The sequence below is a fragment of the Carica papaya genome, chromosome 5, assembly GCF_054855325.1.
Source record: "Carica papaya isolate Zhongbai chromosome 5, ASM5485532v1, whole genome shotgun sequence".
In the NCBI taxonomy this organism is placed as follows: domain Eukaryota; kingdom Viridiplantae; phylum Streptophyta; class Magnoliopsida; order Brassicales; family Caricaceae; genus Carica; species Carica papaya.
Window position 1 is genome coordinate 19,936,231 of NC_142313.1, and position 23,309 is coordinate 19,959,539.

Sequence of the window (23,309 nt, forward strand, 5' to 3'; positions counted from 1 at the left end):
AGGATTGTTTCTATAGGCTGGTCTATTGTGTATGATAGCCCCAGGAATGAAGTCAATTTGATGCTCAATCCCTCTCAAAGATGGTAAACCTTGAGGTAGATCATCGGGAAAGACATCACTAAATTCCCGCAAAACTTCAACCACAACACTTGGTAGAGAAAGATCAAGTTTGTTAGTGGAGAAACAAGCTTCCTTGTACATGAGTATAATCATTGGCTTGTTAGAAAATAAAGCTTTTCTCACATCTCTCATTTTAGCATAAAAGCTCATTTTCTTTCCCTCATTCTTTTATATGGTCGAATGCACCTCTCTTTCTTTTTTCTTTTGATCTTCATTTTTCCACTCTAATTTTATCTCTCTCTCTTTTCTTTTCTCTTTTTCTTTTTCTTTTCTTTTTCTCTCGGTTTCTCTTTGTGCGAGTTCATTATGGGACTTTTCAAGTTGCATTTGGTCTTTAAAAACTTGTTTAGGGGTTAAAGAAAGAAGAGTATACTTTTTGCCTCTTTTTTTACCATGTACCTATTGAGATACCCATCATGCATCATTCTCCTATCCCATTGTCATGGTCTACCCAACAAAATATGACTAGCTTGCATAGGAACTACATCACATTTCACCTTATCACTATACTTCCCAATAGTAAAAGGCACCCTCGCTTATTAACTCTCACCTCCCCACTATTGTTAAGCCATTGTAGTTTATAAGGTTTAGGATATTTTGTAGTTTCTAAACCCAGTTTATCGACAAACAAAGTACTAGCCACATTTACACAACTACCCCAATCAATAATCATGCTACACAATTTTCCATTCACTAGACATCTAGAATGAAAAATGTTTTCTCTTTGCAACTTAACCCCCTCATCATCATTCCTTACTTGCGTATTCAAAGCACGCCTAGAAACCAACAATCTACCTTCCATAGGTAAACCCCCATCACTAAAATCCTCCAAAGGAGGCATTTCATCCTCCACATCACTCTCATCATCCGTTTCAACACCATCACCACGCATCACCATTACCCTTTTATTTGGACATTGAGATGCAACATGATCAAAATCCAAGCATCTAAAACACTTGATATCTCTATTCCTAAGAGTTTGGGAGTTAGAAATACTTTTGTTTTTATTATTATTAGCATCTTTTGGCTTGGTTTTATCATCTCTTTTGAATTTGACAGCCTTGTTATCTCCCCTCCAATTCGGCCTCCAATTGGAATTTTGGGCCGAATAAGTGTTAGCTTGCCTTGTGTTCCCCTTTCGCTTTAATTGTCTTTCAATCTTTATAGCTATGTGCACCATATCATCAATCTCCACATAATGTTGAAGCTCTACAATGTTGGTTATGCAAACAAGGCTAAAAACACTCAAGATACTCAAAGAGCATCAAAAGGTGACTTGGAACAAATTTCAAATGATGGAAACACAAATAGAGTTCCAAACCTGAAATGTTTCAGCGGACCAGTAACAAGGTCAAAGGCAAAGAAGCTTAAAGAGTTGCTCCAAGTTTTCACTCAAAAACATGTGGATGATGGGCTGGCCAATTATGGAAAGTTCAAATATGAGCTTTTTGAACAGCTCAAATTCGTAACTTTAATTGGATTTAAGTGATTGGGGATAATTTGAGCTTGTTTGAGCCTTATTGGTAATGGGTGAAAAAGCCTTGTGTATGGTCTGGATTAGTTGAGTTGTTTTAAGTATTTTGGATTGTTTTATTTTAGTTTAAGTTAATTAAGCCCATATAGTCAAGTGTAACTTATTTTGGGCCTAAGTCTTGTCTTAGTGTTATTACAAGAATGAGCCCATAACTATATGATGCCACAAATAATTAGTGGTGTTTGTTAAGAAGATTGGAGTTACAAGAAATTACATAACAATTACATGCCTATAATTAACCTAGTTATTGTTGGAGTTACAATTGTAATTATCACATAATTAGCCTAGTTATTGTGGGAGTTACAATTGTAGTTATTGTCTTGTAACTTATCATTGATTCCTTTGGCTATAATACCAAAGGAACTCTTCTTTGTGGACATCAAGAGTTGTAATCAAATATTTCAAAATTGAGTTGAGAGTGTTTTGGCTTTCTTTTCACTTTATGCACAAGGTGTTGATTTGGAATACAATTGTTATCACTTGTATTTCAATTTTGATTTCCTATTTCAATTGTTCTTGGTGCTTATTTAGATTGGGTTCAAGGGATATCATTTATCTTTCTTGGGTTTTATTTAACTTCTACCATTTGGATGATTGAACAAATTTTATTCCTTTTTACATGTGATCTAAATTCCATTTTAGAACGATTGAAGAATTCTAATATTCAAACAAGGGTCTTGGGGCTCCGCATCATTTGGCTATGTCTTTGTTAAGGCCATTTAAGAACCTTGCCATAGTAGCTTCCCTATCCTCTTCAATATTAGCCCTTATCACGGCTATCTCCTTCTTCCCTCCCCCTCCCGTCATTTGTTTTCTTGTGCGTGCACACTGCACCTCTTCTTATCGTTCTAATATATATTAAAATGCCCCGGCGTCGTGACTTACATTTGCATATAAACCAGCAGACCATAATTCCAGTCGCGCGTAATGTCGAACGACCCATCTGCAAAAATATGGGTGAAACACGAGGACTTCCCAAGAGGTCACCCATCCTAGTACTACTCTCGCCCAAGTAGACTTAACTGTGGAGTTCTAATGGGATCCAGTGCATTGGTGCTGGTATGATCGCACCAGTTTCATTCTGTGGTACAAATACATATACTCCTTCTCCTTCCCTCCTGCCTCCCGTAATTTGTTTTCTTGTGCGTGCACACTGCACCTCTCCTTCTCGTTCTAATATCAAGTAAAATGGCCCGGCCCCGTGACTCACATTTACGAATAAACTAGCGGAATATAGTTCCAGTCGTGCGTAACGTCAAATGACCCATCTAAAAAGAAAGGGTGCAACACGAAGACATCCCAAGAGGTCACCCATCCGAGTACTACTCTTGCCCAAGCACACTTAACTGCAGAGTTCTGATGGAATCCGGTGCATTAGTGCTAGTATGATCGCACTTGTTTTATTTTGCGCTGTAAATAGATACACTCCTTCTCATTCCCTCCCCCCTCCCGTCATTTATATCCTTGTGTGTGCACACTGCACCTTTCCTTCTCGTTCTAATATCAAGTAAAATGGCTCGGCCCCGTAATTTACAATTGCGAATAAACTAGCGGACCATAGTACCAGTCGTGCGTAACGTCGAACGCCCCATCTGAAAAAAATAGGTACAACACAAGGACTTCCCAAGAGGTCACCACTCCTAGTACTACACTCGCCCACACACATTTAGCTGCGGAGTTCTGATGGGATCCAGTGAAGTAGTGATGTTATAATGGCGCCTGTTTCATTCCAGGCTGCAAATACATACACTCCTTCTCCTTCCCTCCCCCCTCCCGTCATTTGTTTCCTTTTGAGTGCACACTGCACATCTCCTTCTCGTTCTAATGTCAAGTAAAATGCCCTAGCACCTTGACTCACATTTGCAAATAAACCAGCGGACCATAATTCCAGTCGCACGTAACGTAGAACGACCCATCTGCAAAAAAATGGGTGCAACACGAGGACTTCCTAGAAGGTTAAGACTCCTCGTACTACACTCGTCTAAGCACATTTAACTGCAGAGTTCTGATGGGATCTGGTGAATTAGTGATGGTATAATGGCACCTGCTTCATTCTGCGCTGCAAACAGATACACTCCTTCTCCTTCCCTCGCCCCTCCCGTCATTTATTTCCTTGTCCGTGCACACTGCACGTCTCCTTCTCGTTCTAATATCAAGTAAAATGCTCCGACGTTATGACTCACATTTGCGAATAAACCAGCGGAATATAGTTCCATTAGCGCTAAAAAAATGGGTGCAACACGAGGACTTCCCAAGAGATCACCCATCCTAGTACTACTCTCACCCAAACACACTTAACTGTGGAGTTCTAATGGGATCCGATACATTAGTGCTAGTTTGATCGAATATGTTTCATTCCGCGCTGCAAATACATACACTTCTTCTCCTTCCCTCCCCCCTCATGTCATTTGTTTCCTTGTGCATGCACACTGCACCTCTGCTTCTTGTTCTCATATTAAGTAAAATACACTGGCGCCTTAACTCCCATTTACGAATAAACCAGCGAAAAATTATTCCAGTCGCGCGTAACATCGAACGCCCCATCTAAAAAAAATAGGTGCAACAAGAGTACTTCCCAAAAGGTCACCCATCCTATTATAACTCTCGCCCAAGCACACTTAACTGCGAAGTTCTGATGGGATCCGTTGCATTAGTGTTGGTATGATCGCACATGTTTCATTTTGCGCTGCAAATACATACACCCCTTATCCTTCCCTCCCCCCTCCCATCATTTGTTTCCTTGTGCGTGCACACTGCACCTCTACTTCTCGTTCTAATATCAAGTAAAATACCCTGGCGCCTTAACTCACATTTGCGAATAAACCAGCGGAATATAGTTTCAGTCGTGCATGACATCGAACTGCCCATCTGAAAAAAATAGGTGCAACACTAGGACTTCCCAGGAGGTCACCACTCCTAGGACTACACTTGCCCAAGAACATTTAACTGTGGAGTTTTGATTGGATCCGGTGAATTAGTGATGGTATAATGGCACCTGTTCCATTCTGCGTTGTAAATACATATATTCCTTCTCCTTCCCTCCCTCCTCCTATCATTTGTTTCCTTGTGCGTGCACACTCCACCTCTCCTTCTCGTTCTAATATCAAGTAAAATGCCCCAGATCCATGACTCACATTTGCAAATAAACTAGCGGACCATATCTGCAGTCGCGTGTAACGTCGAACTACCCATCTAAAAAAAAATGGGTGCAACACGAGGACTTCCCAGGAGATCACCCAACCTAGTACTACTCTCGCCCAAACAAACTTAATAGTGGAGTTCTGATGGGATCCGGTGCATTAGTGCTAGTATGATCGCACCTGTTTCATTCCGTGCTGCAAATACATACACTCCTTCTCCTTCTCTCCCCCCTCCCATCATTTATTTTCTTGTGCGTGCACACTGCACCTCTCCTTCTCGTTCTAATATTAAGTAAAATGGCTCGGCGCCGTGACTCACATTTGAGAATAAACCAGCGGACCATAGTTCCAGTCGCGCGTAACGTCGAACGCCCCATCTGAAAAAAATAGGTACAATACAAGGACTTCCCAAGAGGTCACCACTCCTAGTACTACACTCGTCCAAACACATTTAACTGCGGAGATCTGATGCGATCCAGTGAATTAGTGATGATATAACGGCACCTGTTTCATTCCGTGCTTCAAATACATACACTCCTTCTCCTTCCCTCCCCCCTCTCGTCATTTGTTTCCTTGTGCGTGCACACTGCACCTCTCCTTCTCGTTCTAATATCAAGTGAAATGCCCCAGCACCTTGACTCACATTTGTGAATAAACCAGCGGACCATAGTTTCAATTGCGCGAAACGTAGAACAACCCATCTGCAAAAAAATGGGTAAAATACGAGGACTTCCCAAGAGATCACCCATTGTAGTACTACTCTCGCCCAAGCATACTTAACAGTGGAGTTATAATTAGATCTGGTTAATTTGTACTAGTATGATCGCACATGTTTCATTCCGTGCTGGAAATACATATACTCCTTCTCTTTTCCTCCCCCCTCCCATCATTTGTTTTCTTGTGCGTGCACACTGCACCTCTCATTCTCGTTCTAATATCAAGTAAAATGCTCATGCGCCGTGACTCACATTTGCGAATAAACCAGCGGACTATAGTTCCATTCGCGCGTAACGTTGAACTACCCATCTGTAAAAAAATGGGTGCAACACGAGGACTTCCCAGGAAGTCACCCATCGTAGTACTACTCTCGCCAAAGCACACTTAACTACAGAGTTCTAATGGGATCCGGTACATTAGTGCTAGTATGATCGCACATTTTCATTCTGCGCTGTAAATACATACACTCTTTCTCCTTCCCTCCCCCTTCCGTCATTTGTTTCCTTGTACGTGCACACAACACCTCTTATTCTCGTTCTAATATCAAGTAAAATACCCCAGCGCCGTGACTCACATTTGCAAATAAACCAGCGGACCATAATTCCATTCGCGTGTAACATCGAAGGACCCATCTGCAAAAAAATGGATGCATCACGAGGACTCCCTCCCCCCTGTTATTTGTTTCTCTATACGCAAACACCGCACCTCTGCTTATAGTTCTAATATAGAGAAAAATGCTCCAGCGCCTCGACTCATGCCCAGATGAACGAACTACCACCTACACCTCATTTTTCGTTATTCTACTATGTAAGATGCTCGTAATGACACTCTTATCACGTGGCGAACTACAAATCAATGCATGAAAAATATTAAAAAAAAATGTCTTGGCGTTGCGACTCACTCAGAGGGACAATGGTTTTGATCACGCATAATGTTTAACGTCCCATCAGCAAAAAAACGAGTGGAACATGAGAACTTTCCAGGAGGTCACCCATCCTAATACTACTTCCGCCCAAGCAAACTTTACTACGAAATTTGACGGGATCCAAGTCATTAATGCAGGTATGATCGCATCCCTTCTATTCCATGCTGCAAGTACATATACCCCTTCTCCTTCCCTCCTCCCTCCCGTCATTTGTTTCATTGTGCGCACACACCACACCTCTGTTTCTAGTTCTAATATCAAGCAAAATACCCTGGCACCTCGACTCACGCCCAGATGAATGGATCGCCCGTCGTACCTCATTTTTCATTGTTATACTATGTAAGATACTCATAATGACACTCTTATCACGTAGTGGACTATAAATGAATGCACGAAAAATATTAAGTAAAATTTTCAGGCCCCGCGACTCACACCGACAGACTGTGGCTCCGATCACACTTAAAGTTTAACACCCCGTCTACAAAAAGACGGGTTCAACACGAGGACTTTCTAGGAGGTCACCCATCTTAGAACTAATCTCGCCCAAGCATGCTTGAGTGTTTGTATGATCGCAACTGTCCCATTCCTCACTGCAAATACATATAGCCCTTATCCTTCCCTCCCCCCTCCTATCATTTATTTCGCTGTGCGGGCATACCGCATCTCTACTTCTAGTTTTAATATAGAGCGAAATGCCTTGTCACTTTGACTCACGCCTAGAAGAACGGAGGCCCGCTGCGCCTCCTTTTTTGTTGTTCTACTATGTAAGACTCTCGTAATGAGACTCTTATCACGTAGTGGATTACAAATAAGTGCACGTAAAATATTAAGCAAAATGTTTCAACGTCGCAACTCATGTCGGCGGACTGTGGCTCCGATCGCGCGTAACGTTAGACGCCCCATTTGTAAAAAGATGGGTGCAATAAGAGAACTTCCCAGGAGGTCACCCATCCTAGTACTACTCTCGCCCAGACGGGTGCATTAGTGCTGGTATGATCGCACCTGTTTGATTCTGCGCTGCAAATACATACACTCTTTCTCCTTCCCCCCTTCCCGTGATTTGTTTCCTTGTGCGTGTACACTGCACATCTCCTTCTCGTTCTAATATCAAGTAAAATGTCCCGGCGCAGTGACTCACATTTACGAATAAACTAGTGGACCATAGTTCCAGTCTCGCGTAACGTGGAACGATCTATCTGCAAAAAAATAGGTGCAACACCAGTATTTCCAAAGAGGTCACCCATCATAGTACTACTCTCGCCCAAGCACACTTAACTACGGAGTTTTGTTGGGATTCGGTGCATTAGTGCTTGTATGATCGCACAAGTTTCATTTTGCGCTGCAAATACATACACTCCACTTACTTCCCTCCCCCCTCCCGTCATTTGTTTCCTTGTGCGTGCACACTACACCTCACCTTCTCATTCTAATATGAAGTAAAATGCCCCGGCACCGCGACTCACATTTGCGAATAAATCAGCGGACAATAGTTCTTGTCGCGTGTAAAGTCGAATGACTAATCTGTAAAAAAATTGGTGCAACACGAGGACTTCCTAGGAGGTCACCCATCCTAGTACTACTCGTGCCTAAGAAAACTTAACTGTGGAGTTCTGATGGGATTCGGTGTATTAGTGCTGGTATGATCGCATCTGTTTCATTCCACAATCCAAATACATACACTCCTTTTCTTTCTCTCCCCCCTTCCGTCACTTATTTCCTTATACGTGCACACTACACCTATGCTTCTCATTCTAACATCAAGTAAAATGCCCCGGCGCCGTGACTCACATTTGCGAATAAACAAGCGGACCATATTTCAAGTTGCGCGTAACGTCGAACGACCCATCTATAAAAAAATGGGTACAACACGAGTACTTCCCATAAGGTCTCCCATTCTAGTACTACTCTCGCCCAAGCACTCTTAACTGCGGAGTTTTGATGGGATCCGGTGAATTAGTGCTCGTATGATCAGACCTATTTCATTCCGCGCTGCAAATACATACACTCCTTCACCTTCCCTCCCCCCTCCCGTCATTTGTTTCCTTGTGCGTGCACACTGCACCTCTGCTTCTCTTTCTAATATCAAGTAAAATACCCGGCGCCTTGACTCACATTTGTGAATAAATCAGCAGACCATAGTTGCAGTCGCGCGTAACGTCGAACGCCCCATCTGAAAAAAATAAGTGCAACACAAGGACTTCCCAGGAGGTCACCACTCCTAGTACTACACTCGCCCAAAAACACTTAACTGCGGAGTTCTGATGGGATGTGGTGAATTAGTGATGGTATCATGGCACCTGTTTTATTCTGCGCTGCAAATACATACACTCATTCTCCTTCCCTCCCCCCTCCCGTAATTGGTTTCCTTGTGCGTGCACACTGCACCTCTCATTCTCCTTCTAATATCAAGTAAAATGCCCCGGTGCCGTGACTCACATTTATGAATAAACCAACATACCATAATTCCAGCCGCGCGTAACGTCGAGCAACCCATCTTCAAAAAAATGGGTGAAACACGAGGACTTCCTAGGAGGTCACCACTTCTAGTACTACACTCGCCCATGCACATTTAACTGCCGGGTTCTGATGGGATTCGGTGAATTAGTGATGGTATAATTGCACCTATTTCATTCGCGCTGCAAATACATACACTCATTCTCCTTCCCTCTCCCCTCCCGTCATTTGTTTCCTTGTGCGTGCACACTGCACCTCTGCTTCTCTTTCTAATATCAAGTAAAATACCCCGGTGCCGTGACTCACATTTGCGAATAAACCAACGGACCATAGTTCCAGTCGCGCGTAACGTCGAACGAGTTATCTGCAAAAAAATGGATGTAACACGAGGACTTCCCAAGAGGTCACACATCCTAGTACGACTCTCGTCCAAGGACACTTAACTGAGGAGTTATGATGGGATCCGGTGCATTAGTGCTGGTATGATCGCACCTGTTTTATTCCACGCTGCAAATATATACACTCATTCTCCTTCCCTCCCCCCTCCCATCATTTGTTTCCTTGTGCGTGCACACTGCACCTCTCTTTCTCCTTCTAATATCAAGTAAAATGCCCCAGTGTCGTGACTCACAATATGCGAATAAACCAGCGGACCATAGTTCCAGTCGCGCGCAACGTCGAACGACCCATGTGTAAAAAAATTAGTATAACACGAGGACTTCCTAGGAGGTCACCACCCCTAGTACTACACTCGCCCAAGCACATTTAACTGCGGAGTTCTAAAGGGATCCGGTGAATAGTGATGTTATAGTGGCACTTGTTTTATTCCGCGATGCAAATACATACACCCCTTCTACTTCCCTCCCCCCTCCCGTCATTTGTTTCCTTGTGCGTGCACACTGCACATCTGCTTCTCATTCTAATATCAAGTAAAATGACCTGGTGTCATGACTCACATTTACGAATAAACCAGCGGACCATAGTTCCAGTCGCGTGTAACGTCGAACGACCAATCTGCAAAATAATGGGTGCAATACGAGGACTTCCAAGGAGGACACCCATCCTAGTACTACACTCACCCAAGCATACTTAACTGCGAAGTTCTGATAGGATCCGATGCATTAGTTCTGGTGATCACACTTGTTTCATTATGCGGTGCAAATACATACACTCCTTCTCCTTCCTTCCCCCCTCCAATACGTACACATTGCACATCTGTTTCTTGTTCTAATATCAAGTAATATACCCAAGCGCAGTGACTCAAATTTGCGAATAAACCAGCGGACCATAGTTCCAGTTGCCCGTAAAATCGAACGACCTATCTACAAAAAAATAGGTGTCACACGAGGACTTCCCAAGAGGTCACCCATCCTAGTACTACTCTTTCCTAAGCACACTTAACTACAGAGTTCTGATGGAATCCGATTCATTAGTGTTGGTATGATGGCACCTATTTTATTCCGCGCTGCAAATACATACACTCCTCCTTCCCTCCCCCCTCCTGTCATTTGTTTCCTTGTGCGTCCTGCACCTCTCCTTCTCCTTCTAATATCAAGTAAAATGCTCCGGTGCTGTGACTCACATTTGCGAATAAACCAGCGGACCATAGTTCCAGTCGTGCGTAACGTCGAACGACCCATGTGCAAAAAAATGGGTGCAACATGAGGACTTCCCAAGAGATCACCACTTCTAGTACTACACTCGTACAAACATATTTAACTGTGGAGTTCTGATGGAATTCGGTGAATTAGTTATGGTATTATGGCACCTGTTTCATTACGCGCTTTAAATACATACACTCCTCCTTCCCTCCCCCGTAACGTCGTTTGTTTCCTTGTGCGTGCATACTGCACCTCTCTTTCTCGTTCTAATATCAAGTAAAATGCCCTGGCGCCGTGACTCACATTTGTGAATAAACCAGCGGACCATAGTTCCAGTCGCGTGTAACGTCGAACGACCAATCTACAAAAAAATGGGTGCAATACGAGGACTTCCCAAGAGGACACCCATCCTATTACTACACTCGCCCCAACATACTTAACTGCGGAGTTCTAATAGGATCCGGTGCATTAGTTCTGCTATGATCACACTTGTTTCATTATGCGGTGCAAATACATACACTCCTTCTCCTTCCATCCCCCCTCCCGTTATTTCTTCCCTTGTGCGTGCACACTGCACATTTGCTTCTCGTTCTAATATCAAGTAATATACCCCGGTGCAGTGACTCATATTTGCGAATAAACCAACAGACCATAGTTCTAGTCGCGCGTGACACCGAACGACCCATCTGTAAAAAAATAGGTACAACACGAGTGCTTCCCTGGATGTCACCCATCCTAGTACTACTTTCGCCCAAGCACACTTAACTACGGAGTTCTGATGGGAACTGGTGCATTAGTGCTAGTATGATGGCACCTATTTCATTTTGCGCTGCAAATACATACACTTTTTCTCCTTCCCTCCCCCCTCCCGTCATTTGTTTCCTTGTGTGCACCTCTCCTTCTCCTTCTAATATCAAGTAAAATGCTCCGGCCTCGTGACTCACATTTGCAAATAAAATAACAGACCATAGTTCCAGTCGCACGTAACGTCGAATGACTCATGTGCAAAAAAATAGGTGCAACACGAGGACTTCCCAAGAGGTCACCACTTCTAGTACTCCACTCGTACAAGCACATTTAACTGCGAAGTTCTGATGGGATCTGGTAAATCAGTGATGGTATAATGGAACCTTTTTCAATACACACTTTAAATACATACACTCCTTCTCCTTCCCTCTCCCGTAACGTCATTTGCTTCCTTGTGTGTGCACACTGCACCTTTGCTTCTCGTTCTAATATCAAGTAAAATACCCCGATGTCGTGACTCACATTTGCGAATAAACCAGCAGACCATAGTTCCAGTCGCGCGTAACCTTGAACGACCAATCTGCAAAAAAATGGGTGCAATCCAAGGACTTCCCATGAGGACACCCATCCTAGTACTACACTCGCCCAAGCATTCTTAACTGCGGAGTTCTAATAGGATCCAGTGCATTAGTCCTTTTATGATCACACTTGTTTCATTCTACGGTGCAAATACATACACTCCATCTCCTTCCCTCCCCCATTCCATCATTTGTTTCCTTATACGTGCACACTGCACCTCTGCTTCTCATTCTAATATCAAGTAATATACCCCGGCGCAGTGAATCACATTTGCGAATAAACCAGCGGATCATAGTTCCAGTCAACCGTAACATCGAACGACCCATCTGCAAAAAAATAGGTGCCACACGAGGACTTCCCAGAAGATCACCCATCCTAGTACTATTCTTGCCCAAGCACACTTCACTACGGAGTTCTGATGGGATCCGGTGCATTAGTGCTGGTATGATGGCACCTATTTCATTTTGCGCTGCAAATACATACACTCCTTCTTTTTTCCTCCCCCTTCCCGCATTTGTTTCCTTATGCGTGCACACTGCACCTCTCCTTCTCCTTCTAATATCAAGTAAAATGCTCCGGTGCCGTGACTCATATTTTTGAATAAACCAGCGGACCATAGTTCTAGTCGCGCGTAACATCGAACGCCCCATGTGCAAAAAAATGGGTGCAACACGAGGACTTCCTAGGAGGTCACCACTTCTAGTACTACACTCATTCAAGCACATTTAACTGCGGAGTTCTAATGGGATCCGGTGAATTAATGATGGTATAATGGCACCTGTTTCATTAGGCGCTTTAAATACATACACTCCTTCTCCTTCCCTCCCCTGTAATGTCATTTGTTTTCTTGTGCGTGCACACTGCACCTCTCCTTCTCATTCTAATATCAAGTAAAATGCCCTGGCGCCGTGACTCACATTTGGGAATAAACAAGTGGACCATAGTTCCAATCGCGTGTAACGTCGAATGACCCATCTGGAAAAAAATGGGTGCAACACGAGGACTTCCCAGGAGATCACCCATCTTAGTACTACTCTCGCTCAAGAACACTTACCTGCGGAGTTCTGATGGGATTCAGTGCATTAGTACTGGTATGATCGCACATGTTTGCTTCTGCGCTGCAAACACATACACTCTTTCTCCTTCTATCCCCCCTCTCGTCATTTGTTTCCTTGTGCGTGCACACTGTACCTCTCTTTCTCGTTCTAATATCAAGTAAAATGCCCTGGGGTCGTGACTCACATTTGCGAATAAACCAGCGGACCATAGTTCCAGTGGCGCGTAACGTCGAACGACCCATCTGCAAAAAAATGGGTGCAACACGAGAACTTCTTAAGAGGTCACCCTTTCTAGTACTGCTCCCGCCCAGACACACTTAACTGCGGAGTTCTAATGGTACCCGGTGCATTAGTGCTGGTATGATCGCACTTGTTTCATTCTGCGCTGCAAATACATACACTCCTTCTCCTTCCCTCCCCCCTCCCATTACTTGTTTACTTGTGCGTGCACATTGTACCTCTCCTTCTTGTTGCCTCAACTCACGCCCAGATGAACGGACCGCCTACTGCACCTTTGTTTTGCTTGTTCTATTATTTACGATACTCGTAATGACACTCTTATCACGTGGTGGACTATAAATGGATGCATAAAAAATATTAAGAAAAAGACGGGTGCAAGACGAGGACTTCTAAGGAGGTCACCCATACTAGTACTACTCTTACCCAAACACACTTAACTGCGGAGTTCTGATGGGATTCGGTGTATTAGTGCTGGTATGATCGGACCTGTTTAATTCCGCACTACAAATACATACACTCCTTCTCCTTCCCTCCCCCCTCCCGTCATTTGTTTGCTTGTGCGTGCACACTGCACCTCTCCTTGTCGTTCAAACCAGCGAACCATAGTTCTAATCGCGCGTGATGTAGAACCACCATAATTTCTTTCCTTGTGCGTGCACACTGTTCCTCTCTTTCTCGTTCTAATGTCAAGTAAAATATCCTAGGGCCGTGACTCACATTTGCGAATAAACAAGTGGACCATAGTTTCAGTAGCGCGTAACGTCGAATGACCCATCTGCAAGAAAATGGGTCCAACACGAGTACTTCCCAGGTGATCACTCATCTTAGTACAACTCTCTCCCAAGCACACTTAAATGCGTAGTTCTTATGGGATCCAGTGCATTAGTGTTGGTATGATTGCACCTGTTTTATTCAGCGCTGTAAATACGCACACTTCTTCTCCTTCCCTCCCCTCTCTTGTCATTTGTTTTCTTGTGCGTGCACACTGCACCTTTTCTTCTCGTTCTAATATCAAGTAAAATGTCTCGGTGCCGTGGCTCACATTTACGAATATACCAGCGGACCAAAGTTTCAGTCGCACGTAACGTCGAACGACCAATCTGTAAAAAAATGGGTATAACACGAGAACTTCCTAGGAGGTCACCACACCTAGTACTACACTCACCCAAGCACATTTAACTGCGGAGTTCTGATGGTATCCGGTGAATTAGTGATGGTATAATGGCCCTTGTTTCATTTTGCGCTATAAATACATACACTCTTTCTCCTTCCTTCCACCCTCCCGTCTTTTGTTTCCTTATGCGTGCACAATGCACCTATCCTTCTCCTTCTAATATCAAGTAAAATGCACCGGCGTCGCGACTTACATTTGCAAATAAACCAGCGGACCAAAGTTCCAGTCGCGCATAACGTCGAGTGACCCATCTACAAAAAAAAGGGTGTAACACGAGTACTTCCCAGGAGGTCACCCATCCTAGTACTACTCTCGCCCAAGCACACTTAAATTAGGAGTTCTGATTGGATCCGGTGTATTAGTGCTGGTATGATCGCACCTGTTTTATTTCGCGCTGCAAATACATACACTCCTTCTCATTCCCTCCCCCCTCCCGTCATTTGTTTCCTTATGCGTGCACACTGCACCTCTTCTTCTCATTCTAATATTAAGTAAAATGCCTCGACCCCATGACAAACATTTGTAAATAAACCAGCGGATCATAGTTCCAGTCGCGCGTAACGTCGAACGACCCATCTGTAAAAAAATAGGTGAAACACGAGGACTTCTAAGAAGGTCACCCATCCTAGTACTACTCTCGCCCAAGGACACTTAACTGTGGAGTTCTGATGGGATCCAGTGCATTAGTACTGGTATGATCGCAGTTGTTTCATTCTGTGCTGCAAATACATACAGTCCTTCTCCTTCCCTACCCCCTCTCGTATTTATTTCCATGTACGTGCACACTGCACCTCTGCTTCTCGTTCTAATATCAAGTAAAATGCATCGGCACCGTGAGTCACATTTGCGAATAAACCAGCGAACCATAGTTCCAGTCACGTTTAACGTCGAACGCCCCATCTGAAAAAAATAGGTGCAACACGAGGACTTCCCAAGAGGTCACCACTCTTAGTACTACACTCGCCCAAGCACATTTAACTGCGGAGTTCGGATGGGATCTGGTGAATTAGTTATGGTATAATGGCACCTGTTTCATTCTGCGCTGCAAATACATACACTCCTTCTCCTTCCCTCCCCCCTCCCGTCATTTATTTTCTTGTGCGTGCACACTGCACCTCTCCTTCTCATTCTAATATCAAGTAAAATGTCCCAGTGCCGTTACTCACATTTACGAATAAACCAGCGGACCGTAGTTCCAGTCGCGCATAACGTCGTGCGACCTATCTACAAAAAAAATGGGTGAAACACGAGGACTTCCAAGAAGGTCACTCATCCTAGTACTACTCTCGCCCAAGGACACTTAACTGTGGAGTTCTGATGGGATCCAGTGCATTAGTTCTGGTACGATCGCACCTGTTTCATTCTGTGCTGCAAATACATACACTCCTTCTCCTTCCCTCCCCCCTCTCGTATTTATTTCCTTGTGCATGCACACTGCACCTCTGCTTCTCATTCTAATATCAAGTAAAATGCATCGGCGTCGTGACTCACATTTGCGAATAAACCAGCGGACCATAGTTCCAGTCGCACTTAACGTCGAACGCCTCATCTGAAAAAAATAGGTGTAACACGAGGACTTCCCAAGAGGTCACCACTCCTAGTAATACACTCGCCCAATCACATTTAATTGCGGAGTTCGGATTGGATCCGGTGAATTAGTTATGGTATAATGGCACCTGTTTCATTCTGCGCTGCAAATACATACACTCCTTCTCCTTCCCTCCCCTCTCCCGTCATTTGTTTCCTTGTGCGTGCACACTGCACCTCTCATTCTCGTTCTAATATCAAGTAAAATATCCCAGCGCTCTGACTCACATTTGCGAATAAACTAAGGACCAAAGTTCCAGTCGTACGTAACGTCTAACGACCCATCTCGACTCATGCCCATATGAACGGATCGCCCGCCGCCTCTCGTTTTTTGTTGTTTTACCATTTAAGATGCTCGTAATTACACTCTCATAATGTGATGGGCTTTAATTGAATACTAAAAAAATATTAAGAAAAATGCTCCGGTGCCGTGACTCACGTTTGCAAATGAACCAGCGGACCATCACTTCGGTCCAATTGAATGTTTAAGGCCCTGTCTGCAAAAAAAAAGGTGCAACACGAGAACTTCCCAGTAGATCACCCATCCCAGTACTACTCTCGCCCAAGCACGCTTAACTACGGAGTTCAGATGGGATCTGGTGAACTAGTGCTGGTATGATCGCACCCGTTCTAGTTTGCGCCGCAAGTACATATACCACTTCTCCTTTACTCTCCCCTCCCGTCATTTGTTTCGTTGTGCGTGCACCTCACCTCTGCATCTAATATAATATCAAGCGAAATACCCCGGCGCCTCCACTCATGCCCATATGAACGGATAGCGTCGTACCTCGTTTTTTATTGTTCTACTATGTAATATGCTCGCAGACACTCTTATCATCTGATGGGCTTTAATTTAATGCGTGAAAAATATTAAACAAAATGCACCGACGCCGTTACTCACGTTTAAGAATGAACCAGTGGACCATCGCTCCGGTCCCACGTAACGTTTAACACCCAATCTGAAAAAAGAAGGATGCAACACGAGAGCTGAGAGTTTTCCATGAGGTAACCCATCCTAGTACTACTCTCACCCAAGCACGCATAACTGCAGAGTTCTGATGGGATCCGGTGAACTAGTGCTGGTATGATCGCACGCTTTCTTGTTTGCGCCGCAAATACATATGCCCCATCTCCTTCCCTCTCCCCTCTCGTCATTTGATTCGCTGTGCGCGCACCTCACCTCTTCTTCTAGTCTAATATTAAGCGAAATGCCCCAATATCTCGACTCATGCCCATATGAACAAATCGCCCACCGCACCTCGTTTTTTGTTATTATATTATGTAAGGTTCTCGCAATGACACTCTTATCACGTGATTGGTTTTAATTGAATGTGCAAAAAATATTAAGCAAAATGCCCCGGCGGACAGTCGCTTCGATCCCGCCTAACATTTAACGCCCCATCTGTAGAAAGAAGGGTGCAACACGAGCGCTTCCCAGAAGGTCACGCATCCTAGTACTACTCTCGCCCAAGAACGCTTGACTGCGGAGTTCTGATGGGATCCGGTGAACTAATGCAGGTTTGATCGAAATTATTTTGGTTTGCGCCGCAAATACATATACCCCTTCCCCTTCCCTCTCCGTTCCCATCATTTATTTCGCTGTGGGCGAAACTCACATCTGTTTTTAGTTCTAATATCGAACGAAATGCCTCGGTGCCTCGACTCATGTCTATATGAAACACCCGCCGCACCTCCTTTTTCATTGTTCTACTATGTAAGATGTTCGCAATGACACTCTCAACATGTGATGGGCTTTAATTGAATGCACGAAAAATATTAAGTAAAATGTCCCGGCGCCATGACTCACGTTTGTGAATGAAACGCTGGACCCTCTCTCTGGTCCCGTGTAACATTTAATGCCCCGTCTACAAAAAGAAGGGTACAACACGAGTACTTCCCAAGAGGTCACCCATCCTACTATTACTCTCGTCCAAACACGCTTGACTGCGGAGTTCTGATGGAATCTGGTGAACTAGTGCTGGTATGATCGCACCCCTTCTAATTTGCGCCGCAAAGACATATACCACTTCTCCTTCCCTCTCCCTTCCCGTCATTTGTTTCGTTGTGCGCGCAACTCACCTCTGCTTCTAGTTCTAATATCGAGTGAAATGCCTTGGCACTTCGACTCATGCCCATATGAAGGGATCGCCCACCGCACCTCATTTTTCGTTGTTCTACTATTTAAGATGCTCGCAATGACACTCTTATCACGTGATGGAGTTTAATTGAATGCACAAAAAGTATTAAGCAAAATGCCTCGACACCGTGACTCATGGTTGCGAATGAACAAGCAGACCGTTGCTCCAGTCCCGTGTAACATTTAACGCCTCGTCTGCGAAAAAAGGGTGCAACACGAGTGCTTCCCAAGAGGTCACCCATCGTAGAACTACTCTCGCCCAAGCACGCTTAACTGCAGAGTTCTGATGGATCCCGTGAACTAGTGCTGGTATGATCGCACCCCTTCTAATTTGTGCCGCAAAGATATATATCCCTTCTCCTTCCCTCTCCCTTCCCGTCAATTGTTTCGCTGTGCACGCAACGCACCTCTACTTCTAGTTCTAATATCGAGCGAAATGCCCCAGTGCCTCGACTAATGTCTATATGAACAGAACACCCGCCACACCTCCTTTTTTGTTGTTCTACTATGCAAGATGCTCGTAATAATAATCTTATCACGTGGTGGGCTATAATTGAATGCACGAATAATATTAAGCAAAATACTCCGGCGCCGTGACTCACGTTTGCGAATTAACCGACAACTGTCGCTCTAGTCCTGCGTAACATTTAACGCTCCATCTCCAAAAAGAAGGGTGCAACATGTGAACTTCCTAGGAGATCACCCATCCTAGTACTACTCTCGCCCAAGCACGATTAACTACGAAGTTTGATGGGATCCGATGCATTAGTGCTGGTATGATTGCACCCCTTCCATTCCGCGCTGCAGATACATATATCACTTATCCTCCCCTCTCCCCTCTCATCATTTATTTTGTTGTGCGCGCACACCGCACCTCTGTTTCTAGTTCTAATATCAAGCAAAATGCCAAGGCATCTCGACTCATGCCCAGATGAACAGACGGCCCGTCACAATTTTATTTTCATTGTTCTACTATGTAAGATAATCGTAATGACATTCTTATCTCGTGATGGACTATAAATAAATACATGAAAAATATTAAGCAAAAGTTCCCAATGCCGCGACTCACACTGACGGACTGTCGCTCCAGTCACGCGTAATATGTAATGCCCTGTCCATAAAAAGACGGGTGGAACACGAGGACTTCGCAGGAGGTGACCCATCCTAATACTGCTTTCACCAGAGCACGCTTAACTGCGGAGTTCGACAGGATCCGATGCATTAGTGCTGGTATGATCGCACCCCTTCCATTTCGTGCTGCAAATACATATACCCCTTCTCCTTTCCTCTCCCCTCCCGTCATTTGTTTCGCTGTGCATGCACACTACATCTCTATTTCTAGTTCTAATATCAAGCAAAATGTCTGGTACCTCGACTCATGCCTAGATAAACGGACTGCCTATCGTACCTCATTTTTCATTGTTCTACTATGTAAGATGCTCGTAATGATACTCTTATCATGTGGTGGACTATAAATGAATGCACGAAAAAATATTAAGCAAAATATTCTGGCGCCACGACTCATGCAGGCGGACTATGGCTCCTATTGCGAATAATGTTTAACACCCCATCCGTAAAAAGACGGGCGCAACATGAGAACTTCCTAAAAGATCACCATCCTAGTATTACTCTCGCCAAAGCACTCTCAACTACGCAGTTCGATGGGATCATGTGCATTAGTGCTAGTATGATCGCACGTCTTTTATTTTGCACTACAAATACATATACCCCTTCTCCCTCCCCCCCCCCTGTTATTTGTTTCTCTATGCCAAAAACACCGCACCTCTACTTATAGTTTTAATATAGAGAAAAATGCTCCAGCGCCTCGACTCATGCCCAGATGAACGGACTACCACCTGCACCTCATTTTTCGTTATTCTACTATGTAAGATGCTCGTAATGACACTCTTATCACGTGGCGAACTATAAATCAATGCGTGAAAATGTTAAGAAAAATGTCTTGGGGTTGCGACTCACTCCGAGGGACAATGGCTTTGATCACGCATAATGTTCAATGTCTCGTCAGCAAAAAAATGAGTGAAACATGAGAACTTTCTAGGAGGTCACCCATCCTAATACTACTTCCGCCCAAGCACACTTTACTACGAAATTCGACGGGATCCAATACATTAGTGCAGGTATGATCGCACCCCTTCTATTCCACGCTGCAAGTACATATGCCTCGCAACTCACACCGGTAGACTGTGGCTCTGATCGCACTTAACGTTTAACACCCCATCTACAAAAAGACGGGTTCAACACGAGGACTTTTCAGGAGGTCACCCATCCTAGAACTAATCTCGCCCAAGCACGCTTGACTACAGAGTTCTAATGGGATCCTGTGCATTAGTGTTTGTATGATCGCAACTGTCCCATTCCCCACTGCAAATACATATAGCCTTCTCCTTCCCTCCCCCCACCCATCATTTATTTCACTGTGCGGGCATACCGCATCTCTGCTTCTAGTTCTAATATAGAGTGAAGCGTCATGTCGCTTCGACTCACGCCTAGAAGAACAGAGGCCCGCTGCGCCTCTTTTTTCATTGTTCTACTATTTAAGACTCTCGTAATGAGACTCTTATCACATGGTGGACTATAAAAAAATGCACGTAAAATATTAAGCAAAATGTTTCAACGTCACTACTCATACCGGTGGACTGTGGCTCCGATCGCACGTAACGTTTGACGCCCCGTCTGCAAAAAGATGGGTGCAACAAGAGAACTTCCCAGGAGGTCACCCATCCTAGTACTACTCTCGCCCAAGCATGCTTAAATGTGGAGTTCTGATGAGATCCGATGCATTAGTGCTGGTATGATCGAACCTATTTTATTCCGCGCTACAAGTACATACACTCTACATCCTTCCCTCCACCCTCCCGTCATTTATTTCCTTGTGCGTGCATACTGCACCTCTCCTTCTCGTTCTAATATCAAGTAAAATATCTCGGCGCCGTTACTCATATTTGCGAATAAACCAGTAGACTATAGTTCCAGTTGCGCGTAACGTCGACCGACCCATCTGCAAAAAAATGGGTGCAACACGAGTACTTCTCAGGAGGTCACCCATCCTAGTACTACTCTCGCCCAAGCAGACATAACTGCGGAGTTCAGATGGGATCCGGTGCATTAGTGCTGGTATTATCGCACCTGTTTGATTCCGCACTGCAAATACATACACTCCTTCTCCTTCCCTCCTTTTTTCTATCATTGTTTTCCTTGTGCGTGCACATTGCACCTCTTCTTCTCATTTTAATATCAAGTAAAATGTCTCGGCACCGTGACTCACATTTGCGAATAAACCAGCGGACCATAGTTCCAGTCGCGCGTAATGTCGAATGACCCATCTGTAAAAAAAATGGGTGCAACAAGAGTACTTCCCAGGAGGTCACCAATCCTAGTTCTACTCTCGTCCAAACACACATAACTGCGGAGTTTTGATGGGATCCGGAGCACTAGTGCTGGTATGATCGCACCTATTTCATTCTGCGCTACAAATACGTACACTCCTTCTTCTTCCCTCCCCCCTCCCGTCATTTGTTTCCTTGTGCGTACATACTGCACTTCTCCTTCTCGTTTTAATATCAAGTAAAATGTCCCGGCGCCGTGACTCACATTTGCAAATAAACCATGGACTATAGTTCTAGTCGCGCATAACGTCGAACGACCCATCTGTAAAAAAATGAGTGCAACACGAGGACTTTCCAGGAGGTCACCCATTCTAGTACTACTCTCGCCCAAGCACACTTAACAGTGGAGTTCTAATGGGATCTGGTGCATAGGTGCTAGTATGATCGCACATATTTCATTTCGCGTTGTAAATACATACACTCCTTCTCCTTCCCTCCCTCCTCCTGTCATTTGTTTCCTTGTGCGTGCACACTGCACCTCTGGTTCTCTTTCTAATATTAAGTAAAATCCTCTGACGGCTTTACTCACATTTGCGAATAAACCAGCGGATCATAGTTTCAGTCACGCGTAACATCGAACACCCCATCTAAAAAAAATAAGTGCAACACGAGCACTTCCCAGGAGGTCGCCACTCCTAGTATTACACTCGCCCAAGCACATTTAACTGCAGAGTTCTGATGGGATTCAGTGAATTAGTGATGGTATAATGGCACCTGTTTCATTCTGCGCTGCAAATACATAGACTTCTTCTCCTTCCCTCCCCCCTTCCGTCATTTGTTTTCTTGTGCGTGCACACTGTGACTCACATGGGATGTTCATTTATGGTCCGCTGGTTTATTCGCAAGTGTGAGTCAAGGCACCAGGGCATTTTACTTTATATTTGAACGAGAAGCAGCGGAGCCCCAATTAGCATTCTTTTAAATTCAAAAATTTCTATATGTAATCTGTCTTACTAATCCTTTGAGTATTTTGGTGTTGCTAATCATCCACTCGTTTTTGCTCAATCCCCCGCTTGGTATTACATGTATGGTAATCTATAAAAACGATAGCGAAAACTCCATGCAGAGGATCTTTTGAACCCGCTTCAAGCCAGGATGACTAATCAACCAATCTTGGGGTAAAGTGCCTCTTCAACTTATGTTTACTTCCGCTTGACTCTTGTACGTAGAAAATAAGACTCAATTTTTTATTTTTATTGCCAATTTATAAGCTGTTTTCTTACAGTGTGCATGCACAAGGAAACAAATCACGGGAGGGGAGAGGGAAGGAGAAGGAGTGTATGTATTTGTAGCGCGGAATGAAACGAGTGCAATCATACCAGCACTAATGCACCAGATTCCAATAGAACTCCGCAGTTAAGTCTGCTTGGGCGAGAGTAGTACTAGGATGGGTGAACTCTTGGGAACTCCTCGTGTTGCACCCATTTTTTTGCAAATGGGGTGTTCGACGTTACGCGCGACTAGAACTATGGTCTGCTAGTTTATTCGCAAATGTGAGTCAAAGCGCCGGGGCATTTTACTTGATATTAAAACGAGAAGCCGAGGTGCAATGTTCATGATCAATGAAACAAATGACGAGAGGAGGGAGGGAAGGAGAATGAGTGTATGTATTTACAGCGCAAAATAAAACGAGTGCGATCATACCAGCACTAATGCACTGGATCCCATCAAACTCTGCAGTTAAGTGTGCTTGGATGAGAGTAATACTAGGATGGGTGACTTCCTAGGAAGTCCTCGTGTTGCACCCATTTTTTTATAGATGGGATGTTCGACATTACGCGTAACTAGAACTATGGTCCTCTGGTTTATTCAAAAAATTTTGTGAAGGAGCTGGGGCATTTTACTTGATATTAGAATGAGAAGGAGAGGTACAGTGTACTCGCACAAGG

General features: G+C 44.2%; 25 pseudogenes; 2 read left to right on the top strand and 23 right to left on the bottom strand.

Moving 5' to 3' along the window:
- Positions 1-2,608: 2,608 nt before the first annotated feature.
- On the bottom strand, positions 2,609-2,727 carry LOC148254882 (5S ribosomal RNA; annotated as a pseudogene).
- A 205-nt stretch (positions 2,728-2,932) lies between these two features.
- On the bottom strand, positions 2,933-3,051 carry LOC148254883 (5S ribosomal RNA; annotated as a pseudogene).
- Positions 3,052-4,208: 1,157 nt separating this feature from the next.
- Positions 4,209-4,327, bottom strand: LOC148254884 (5S ribosomal RNA; annotated as a pseudogene).
- A 530-nt stretch (positions 4,328-4,857) lies between these two features.
- On the bottom strand, positions 4,858-4,976 carry LOC148254885 (5S ribosomal RNA; annotated as a pseudogene).
- An 855-nt stretch (positions 4,977-5,831) lies between these two features.
- On the bottom strand, positions 5,832-5,950 carry LOC148254886 (5S ribosomal RNA; annotated as a pseudogene).
- Positions 5,951-8,293: 2,343 nt separating this feature from the next.
- LOC148254887 (5S ribosomal RNA) lies at positions 8,294-8,412 on the bottom strand (annotated as a pseudogene).
- A 2,776-nt stretch (positions 8,413-11,188) lies between these two features.
- On the bottom strand, positions 11,189-11,307 carry LOC148254888 (5S ribosomal RNA; annotated as a pseudogene).
- An 847-nt stretch (positions 11,308-12,154) lies between these two features.
- Positions 12,155-12,273, bottom strand: LOC148254889 (5S ribosomal RNA; annotated as a pseudogene).
- Positions 12,274-12,803: 530 nt separating this feature from the next.
- On the bottom strand, positions 12,804-12,922 carry LOC148254890 (5S ribosomal RNA; annotated as a pseudogene).
- A 206-nt stretch (positions 12,923-13,128) lies between these two features.
- On the bottom strand, positions 13,129-13,247 carry LOC148254891 (5S ribosomal RNA; annotated as a pseudogene).
- A 237-nt stretch (positions 13,248-13,484) lies between these two features.
- Positions 13,485-13,603, bottom strand: LOC148254892 (5S ribosomal RNA; annotated as a pseudogene).
- Positions 13,604-14,551: 948 nt separating this feature from the next.
- LOC148254893 (5S ribosomal RNA) lies at positions 14,552-14,670 on the bottom strand (annotated as a pseudogene).
- A 206-nt stretch (positions 14,671-14,876) lies between these two features.
- LOC148254894 (5S ribosomal RNA) lies at positions 14,877-14,995 on the bottom strand (annotated as a pseudogene).
- Positions 14,996-15,199: 204 nt separating this feature from the next.
- Positions 15,200-15,318, bottom strand: LOC148254895 (5S ribosomal RNA; annotated as a pseudogene).
- Positions 15,319-15,525: 207 nt separating this feature from the next.
- Positions 15,526-15,644, bottom strand: LOC148254896 (5S ribosomal RNA; annotated as a pseudogene).
- A 740-nt stretch (positions 15,645-16,384) lies between these two features.
- On the bottom strand, positions 16,385-16,503 carry LOC148254897 (5S ribosomal RNA; annotated as a pseudogene).
- A 350-nt stretch (positions 16,504-16,853) lies between these two features.
- Positions 16,854-16,972, bottom strand: LOC148254898 (5S ribosomal RNA; annotated as a pseudogene).
- Positions 16,973-17,752: 780 nt separating this feature from the next.
- Positions 17,753-17,871, bottom strand: LOC148254899 (5S ribosomal RNA; annotated as a pseudogene).
- A 347-nt stretch (positions 17,872-18,218) lies between these two features.
- LOC148254900 (5S ribosomal RNA) lies at positions 18,219-18,336 on the bottom strand (annotated as a pseudogene).
- Positions 18,337-18,683: 347 nt separating this feature from the next.
- On the bottom strand, positions 18,684-18,801 carry LOC148254901 (5S ribosomal RNA; annotated as a pseudogene).
- Positions 18,802-20,718: 1,917 nt separating this feature from the next.
- Positions 20,719-20,837, bottom strand: LOC148254902 (5S ribosomal RNA; annotated as a pseudogene).
- A 206-nt stretch (positions 20,838-21,043) lies between these two features.
- LOC148254903 (5S ribosomal RNA) lies at positions 21,044-21,162 on the bottom strand (annotated as a pseudogene).
- Positions 21,163-21,693: 531 nt separating this feature from the next.
- On the bottom strand, positions 21,694-21,812 carry LOC148254904 (5S ribosomal RNA; annotated as a pseudogene).
- A 913-nt stretch (positions 21,813-22,725) lies between these two features.
- On the top strand, positions 22,726-22,844 carry LOC148254905 (5S ribosomal RNA; annotated as a pseudogene).
- A 206-nt stretch (positions 22,845-23,050) lies between these two features.
- On the top strand, positions 23,051-23,168 carry LOC148254906 (5S ribosomal RNA; annotated as a pseudogene).
- Positions 23,169-23,309: the final 141 nt, after the last annotated feature.